Source organism: Sorex fumeus, unplaced genomic scaffold (assembly GCF_029834395.1).
Source record: "Sorex fumeus unplaced genomic scaffold, SorFum_2.1 ptg000039l, whole genome shotgun sequence".
NCBI classification, from domain to species: Eukaryota; Metazoa; Chordata; class Mammalia; order Eulipotyphla; family Soricidae; genus Sorex; species Sorex fumeus.
In genome coordinates, this window is record NW_026606096.1 from 34,507,305 (window position 1) to 34,514,741 (window position 7,437).

The following is a 7,437-nucleotide window of genomic DNA, read 5'->3' on the forward strand; positions in this document are numbered from 1 at the left end:
AAGGATCTGAGAACTATCAAGCCAGAGGACTTTCAAGCCCAAGATCCTACAGAGAAGGTAGTTCAGAAATGCGAGATGTTTAGTGCAACTTGGCATTTGTCCATTCCACAGCAGATTGAAAATGCTCAGAAACTAGCATAACTTGAGAGTTGCATGGGATTGATGATAGAAATACTGGAATTCAGGGGCTGGAGCTATAGCACAGCAGGTAGGGCGTTTGCCTTGCATGCAGCCAACATGACCGACCCGGGTTCGATTCCCAGCATCCCATATGGTCCCCGAGCACCGCCAGGAGTGATTCCTGAGTGCATGAGCCAGGAGTAAACCCTGAGCAACTCCGGGTGATCCAAAAAGCAAAAAAAAAAAGAAATACTGGAATTCAGGATCATCTAAGAGCATCTTGGTGTCCCAAAGGATTATAATTACCAAGTTGTCATAACCTACATGTAGGGATGAATAAGAAAAAAACAATTTTGTATTATGATTATACAGTTACATAATCACTCTGGATAGGAACCATGTTGCAGATCATATAGCCCAGAAAGGGAGAGACAGAGAGACAGAGACAGAGAGAGACAGAGAGAGAGAGAGAGAAGGAAAGTACCTGCCATAGAGCCATCCTGATGGAGGGGAGGTGGCAGGAGGGAGGGAAATTGGAGGCATTGGTGGTGTAAAATGGACACTGGTGGAGGGATGGGTGCTGGATCATTGTATGACTGAAACCTGATCATGGACAGATTTATAACTGTGTATCTCATGGTGACTCAATTACAAAATTAAGAATTAAAAACAAAGGATCATAACCAACTAGTAGGGACTAACATGAAATGGACAAATTCTCACAAAGTCTGAGGTCTTCTTCATCTCACCTCAATCCCACATTAACAAGGGCTCTTTTCCTAACTTACCTACCCTATAAAAACTAAAGTAAATGTTTTCTGTATAGTAGTGACAAAATGCAGATCTTCTGTTTATCTCAGTGATTTTCATAGACAATGCCCAACACTTACTGTCACTGTCCTACCGTTGTTCATCGATTTGTTCGAGCAGGCCCAGTAACGTCTCCATTGGAGACTTTGTTGTTACTGTGTTTGGCATATCAAATACATCACGGGTAGCTTGCCAGGCTTTGCCTAGCGGGCGAGATACTCTCGGTAGCTTGCCGGCCTCTCCGAGAGGGGCGGATGAATCGAACTCGGGTTGACCATGTTGGCTGCGTGCAAGGCAAACGCCCTACCTGCTGTGCTATTGCTCCAGCCTGACACTTACTACTGCTACTAATAAATAATAAACTGAAGGTGCTAGGTCCTAGCTCAGAGGACTAAAGGACTTGCTTCTGCAGGCTGGAGTCCTGAGGCTGAACCCTGGCACCACATGACCCCCCCCCCCCCCCACACTAAGACAGGCAGAAGCAGTCTATGAGTATAGCAACATATGTCTCAAACCCAAAATTAAATATTTAAATAAAAACATGTGCAAAAAAGATGAAAACTAATTGGGAATCCATTCAAAAGCTTAAGGCATAAATACAAGGCATTGGAGTTTTTGCTCTACTTAGAAAAAGACTTTAACTCTGATTAACTGATGCAAGAAATTGACAAAATGAAGACTTTCATAAGAAAGCTGCTCTTTTTCAAAGCATATGGAGATCTCACAGAAATACAATTACCTAAAATTATTCACTCAACAGACTAGGCAGCAGAATACCATATTAGTTTTAGTGGAATAGTATATTATTCTTAGTTGAAATGGAATTGAAAAATTGGAGAGTAGTTTAGAAAAAGCTATTAAAACTGAAAAGCAGAGAGAAAAAAAGCATGTCGTATGTGGGAATGAATGTAAGCATCATCTCACAGAGATAAGATCTAACTCATATGCAATAGGAACCCTCAGTGGGTTAGAGAATCATAACGAACAGAAGTCATATCTGAATGCATAAACACTGAGAATGTCAAAACTCTCAAGAAACACAGTTCACAATCTCTTGGGGTACAACATCCACAAGAAGAAAAAATAGACTCGTAGGAAGATGAAAAGTTACAAGAGGAATCTTAACAGCAGAGGAGAAAAATATACTACCTCTCAACCGAGCCTCATCTGACCTACTATAATTTCTAATATGTATTTAAGTCTGAATAGTGTTTGGTTTATTTGAATGTTGATGTAAATTATAGACTCTGATATTCTCTTTCCCTCAGATTACAGCACTTGGATGTTTTCTGTATAGAAATTAAAGTATAGGTTAGTGCATAAGGATACTTTAGTGGAAAATTAATATGAGTTTGTGTACATATTGCCACTTTCCTATTATATGAAAAAAGATTTTCAGAAGATCCCTAATTTATTTTAAAATATAAGGTGTCATACTGAAATTTGTATAAAGTCTTGGGACTTAGCGTCATTCCAATATGGAAGAAGGCTAAAGGAATATACACAATTATGTTTTACAGATTTATCAGCAAGATACTATGTTATTTAAGTGTTTAAAAGATACAAAAGGACTCCACAAATAGAAAATAAATACACTTTTATTTAAAAAATTAAGTTACATATTGGTTATATAGTTATATTTTTGTACCCAGTGGTAAAGGTAAAGGTAAAGGCCCTCCCGTTGTTCGTCGATTTGCTCGAGCGGGCCCAGTAACGTCTCCATTGGAGACTTTGTTGTTACTGTGTTTGGCATATCGAATACGTCACGGGGAGCTTGCCAGGCTCCGCCGTGCGGGCGAGATACTCTCGGTAGCTTGCCGGGCTCTCCGAGAGGGGCGGAGGAATCGAACTCGGGTCGACCATGTTGGCTGCGTGCAAGGCAAACGACCTACAACTGTGCTATCTATTATATACTTATCAATATATTTTCTCTTAAAAGCAAATTCATTCCAGAGACAAATATAATTTCTTTTTAAACATAAACTAAACAAATATTTATATGACCACAGAATAAGGAATCTTAAAATTGACAACTGAAAGAGTGGTCTGGAGCAGAGTGAGGATACAAAATACTTGGGCACTGGTACCCAAGTCAAAGAAGTAATGGCAAGTAAGGAATGTGTGCTAGGCCCAGAGTGACTGTGAAATGGAATATGTTCAAATTACCTAATTGGAACATTTAAATTGATGTGGATTCTTTGGGACTACCTGGGGAAACAGAAAGAAGGATAACATTGGAAAATCCTCCGTGAGCATAAAACCAACACAAGGAGATAGTAAGCTGAGGAAAAACAGGGCTGGTACGGCGGAAATCAGGGAGGGAGGGATAAAAGGGAAGGAACTAGCTTAGGTCCTGATCAACTGTGAATTAAGGAGCCTAAGCAAACATTAATCTTTCTCAGCTACATAGATCGATAAATATACTATACATTTTGCCTAGCTAGTTTTTAAAAATGTGTTTATCATCATGCATCAAAGTCTGAGACTATTATATAAGAGAATATTAAATAGAAAATAAGATTGATGCCCCCAAATCAATGAGAACCACGGTTCAGGTTGGCATTTGAGACTTGAAACAGAATTTACAGGGACGGGCGTAAAGATCAGGTGATTCTAAAGCTCTCACCGGCGGCAAAGGTTCGAGCAAGCCAGGAGTTCCGACCAGAGAGAACTGAGCGTGGATGGGAGAACTACTGGCGCGCCTCCCAGAGAGGGTCTGTGGAGAAACTCCCTCCCCTCAGCTCTAGCCAAGAGCTCTGGGGAGTCTGGGGAGAGTGTGTTAAGTGTCTGCTCCTCATTGCAGAAATGGGATTCTCACTTGGGAAATCTAAAGACAGATGCTCCGGTCATGCTCTGAAAGGACAACCAGGACAGAGAGTGGAGTTGAGGTGGTAAGGGCGGATGAAGAGATAGTATTTCCTGCTTGCTCCGTCTACACCTGTGGCCGGGTGGAGGGGAGGGCTTGTTGAGTACATCAGAGAAGACTACCTGGAGGAAGCAAACAAACAGCTTTGAATTGAAAGGAGAAGTGCTGTCTAAGTAATATCTGAGGACTTAAGGTGTACAACATTCAACAGAGGAAGCTTTACAGAAACTAAAAGAATAGTGACATCCCAGTGATGGGCTAACTTTGAGCCTCCAAGGGCACCTACAACGCAAGCGTTCATTCAGATGCAGTTCTGACCCAAACATAGATTTCCAGGACACACAAGTTCTCTCTCTCTCTCTCTCTCTCTCTCTCTCTCTCTCTCTCTCTCTCTCTCTCTCTCTCCCCCTATTATTCTCCTACTCTCCCCCTCCCCCTCTCACCTAACACTTCCTTTCTTGTGTTCCAATATCAGAGGGGTCCGAATCTTATGGTAGCAAGATAAGAGGAAGAGGAGTAAAAGCTTTGGGGGGTGGGGAGTGGTAAGGCTATCCTTTTCCAGATTCTAAGTTTAAAAAGGGACTAGAACCATTTTAAATGAGAATGGAAAACCGTCTTAAATGAGAATGGAAATCTCGGTCTGAGTTGGTATAGACGGTGTAATTACTACCCAGAAGATCATTTATGTGATCCTCAGAGTGACCTGAATAGTGATGAGATCTACTTGGGATTTGACAAAGGAACAATGGAAGAGTTAGTCCTGCACAATACATTTTAAAGGACACAGGGGACAAAAATAAAGCTGTTTCTAATAATATACAAAGAGCCTTTTTCATTCCAATATAATCATTCTACTAATAGAACTATTAATGTAACAAAAACATTTGCTGATGAAAATATGTGTAGCATAAAGAAACAAAACATCCCGTTCAGGAAATAGTTACTTACTCTGTAAACTGACCCAGAAACAGTAGTGCGACATGTTACCAAATTCACAAATTTCTCCGGACAATCTGGCTTTATTTTTTCATTATGAAAAATGTACCCCAACACAATAACAAATAAGACTTTCATAACTGATAATTTGGCAATTTATGTTATATGTTCAGAGCAACAGCTAAGAGTGAGAAGGAAGAAAGAAAGAAAACATCCCACATGTCAGTTATAACTTATTTATTAGCATATTAGAAAAATAGATTAATATATAGGCAGGAAAATTACACCTGTGTAGATATTGCTTACATGTGGAGATTTATGTAAAACTTAAGTGAAAAGATTAAAAAAAAAAGTGTATCTACTCTGACTTAAAAAAAATTACAGGCACAAAATTAAGTTCTTAAGGAAAAACACAAGTTTCTTTCTTCTTGTTATTCAAATACAAGTGCCAGTGATTTAAAGGGGAATGATGGGGGACTGGAGGGATAGCACAGCGGGGAGGGCGTTTGCCTTGCACACTGACGACCCAGGTTCAATTCTCAGCATCCCATATGGTCCCCTGAGCACCGCCAGGGGTAATTCCTGAGTGCAGAGCCAGGAATAACCCCTGTGCATCGCTGGGTGTGACCCAGAAAGAAAAAAAAGAGAGAGAATGATAACAGCATTACTAGTTCGTGCAGGACATCTCAAATCTAGAGTTCTGTTGAACCCCAGAGACATTTTGGTATTGTACCACAGTCCTTATCTTTTGGATCATGTTTCTTAGAGTATGCACAGACTGTGCTGTGACTCAGCTGAAAGAGTCCTGGAAAGTTGTAGGATAAGTGTCTTAAATAAAAGGCCAAACAAACACCCATTACCTAATCCATTCATCGGGAGACTTTATTTGTTCATCTTGAATAAATAGGGTCCCTTTTTTTAAAATTAATTTTATTGAATCACAATGAGATAGTTATAAGCTTTCATGTTTGGGTTACAATCACACAATGATCAAACACCCATCCCTCCACCAGTGCACATTCCCCACCACCAATATCCCCGGTATAAACCCCTGTTCCTACCCTCCATCTGCCTCCATGGCAGATATGATTCCCCATAATCTCTCTCTACTTTTGAGCATTATGGTTTGCAATACAGACCCCGAGAGGCCATCATGTTTGGTCCTTTATCTACTTTCTGCACACATCTCCTGTCCCGACCGATTCCTCCAGCCATCTTTTTCCTAGTGATCCACTCTCTATTCCAGCTGCCCTCTCCCCTTTGCTCCTGAGGCAGGCTTCCAGCCATGGAGCAATCTATCTGTCCCGTGTATCTACTCTCCTTAGGTGTCAGTCTCATGTTATGTTGTTTTATACTCCACAAATGAGTACAGTCCTTCTATGTCTGTCCCTCTCTTTCTGACTCATTTCACTTAGCATGGTACTCTCCATGTCTATCCATTTATAAGCAAAGTTCATGACTTCATCTCCCCTGACAGCTGCATAATATTCCATAGTATTCCATTGTGAACATGTACCAAAGTTTCTTTATCCAGTTATCGCACTGTTCTAGGGCACTTGGGTTGTTTCCAGATTTTGGCTATTGTGAACAGTGCTGCAATGAACATACAGATACAGATGTCATTTCTACTGTGCTTTTTTGTATCCTTGGGATATATTCCCAGAAGTGGTATTGCAGGGTCATATGGAAGCTCAATTTCTAGTTTTTGAAGGACTGTCCATATTGTTTTCCAGAAAGGCTGGACAAGTGGGCATTCCCACCAACAGTGAAAGAGTGTCCCTTTTTCCCCACATCCACGCCAGCACTGGTTGCTTTTGTTCTTTTGAATGTGTGCCAGTCTCTGTGGTGTGAGATGATATCTCATTGTTGTTTTGATTTGCATTTCCCTGATGACTATCGATGTGGAGCATTTTTTCATGTGCCTTTTGGCCATTTGTATTTCTTTTTTGAGGAAACTTCTGTGCATTTCTTCTCCCCATTTTTTGATGGGGTTGGAGGTTTTTTTCTTGTACAATTCTACTAGTGTCTTGTATATCGTGGACATTAATGCCTTATCTGATGGGTGTTGGGTAAATATTCTTTCCCATTCTGTAGGCTTTCTCTGTATTTTGGTCACTGTTTCTTTTAAAGTGCAGAAGCTTCTTAGTTTGATGTAGTCCCATTTGTTTATGTTTGCTTCCACTTGCATGGTCAGTGCTGTTTCATCCTTAAAGATGCTTTTAGCTTCAATGTCAAGGAGAGTTCTGCCTACATTTTCCTCTACGTACCTTATGGATTCATGTCTGCTACTGAGGTCTTTAGTCCACTTTGATCTGACTTTTGTACCTGGCATTAGACAGAGGTCAGAGTTCAGTTTTTTGCAGGTATCTATCCAGTTTTCAATAGGGTCCTTTTTTTAGTGTATTGTAGTCTTAAGAGCTTTTCTTTTGGGTCAAGACAAGAATCAGTTTTGTTGAATGCAAATAGTTGGTGTGCATAGGTAAAGGTAAAGGTAAAGGCCCTCCCGTTGATCGTCGATTTGCTCGAGCGGGCCCAGTAACGTCTCCATTGGAGACTTTGTTGTTACTGTGTTTGGCATATCGAATACTCTCAGTAGCTTGCCAGGCTCTCCGAGAGGGGCGGAGGAATCGAACTCGGGTCGGCCATGTTGGCCGCGTGTAAGGCGAACGCCCTACCACTGTGCATATGATCTTTTATTAGCTCAG